Below are 551 nucleotides of genomic sequence, written 5' to 3'. Positions count from 1 at the left end.
CGCCGCTGGACTTTGAATTTTTTTATATGCCGGCAAAAGCAATACGCCGCTGGACTTTGAATTTTTATATGCCAGCGAAAGCAATACGCCGCTGGACTTTGAATTTTCATATGCCAGCGAAAGCAATACGCCGCTGGACTTTGAATTTTTATATGCCGGCGAAAGCAATACGCCGCTGGACTTTGAATTTTTATATGCCAGCGAAAGCAATACGCCGCTGGACTTTGAATTTTTATATGCCGGCGAAAGCAATACGCCGCTGGACTTTGAATTTTTATATGCCAGCGAAAGCAATACGCCGCTGGACTTTGAATTTTTTAAGTATGCTTGAAAAAGCAATACGCCGCTGGACTTTGTCGCGTGCGCTTGAAAAAGGAATTTCGCTGCGTACGGCCTTAGATGGTCGTACGTAGCGATTTTTTTTCCTTTAAATCAATTTTCGTCGAGTGCGATTCAAAAGCAATACGCCGCTGGACTTTGTCGTTTTCAAGCAAAAACCAATACTCCGCTGGAATCGACAATTTAATTCCAAACACAATTTCGCTACGTAC

The sequence above is a fragment of the Bombus fervidus genome, unplaced genomic scaffold, assembly GCF_041682495.2.
Source record: "Bombus fervidus isolate BK054 unplaced genomic scaffold, iyBomFerv1 scaffold0050, whole genome shotgun sequence".
Classification (NCBI taxonomy): Eukaryota; Metazoa; Arthropoda; class Insecta; order Hymenoptera; family Apidae; genus Bombus; species Bombus fervidus.
The sequence above is the reverse complement of the archived record's forward strand: the minus strand, read 5'-3'. Positions refer to the sequence as shown.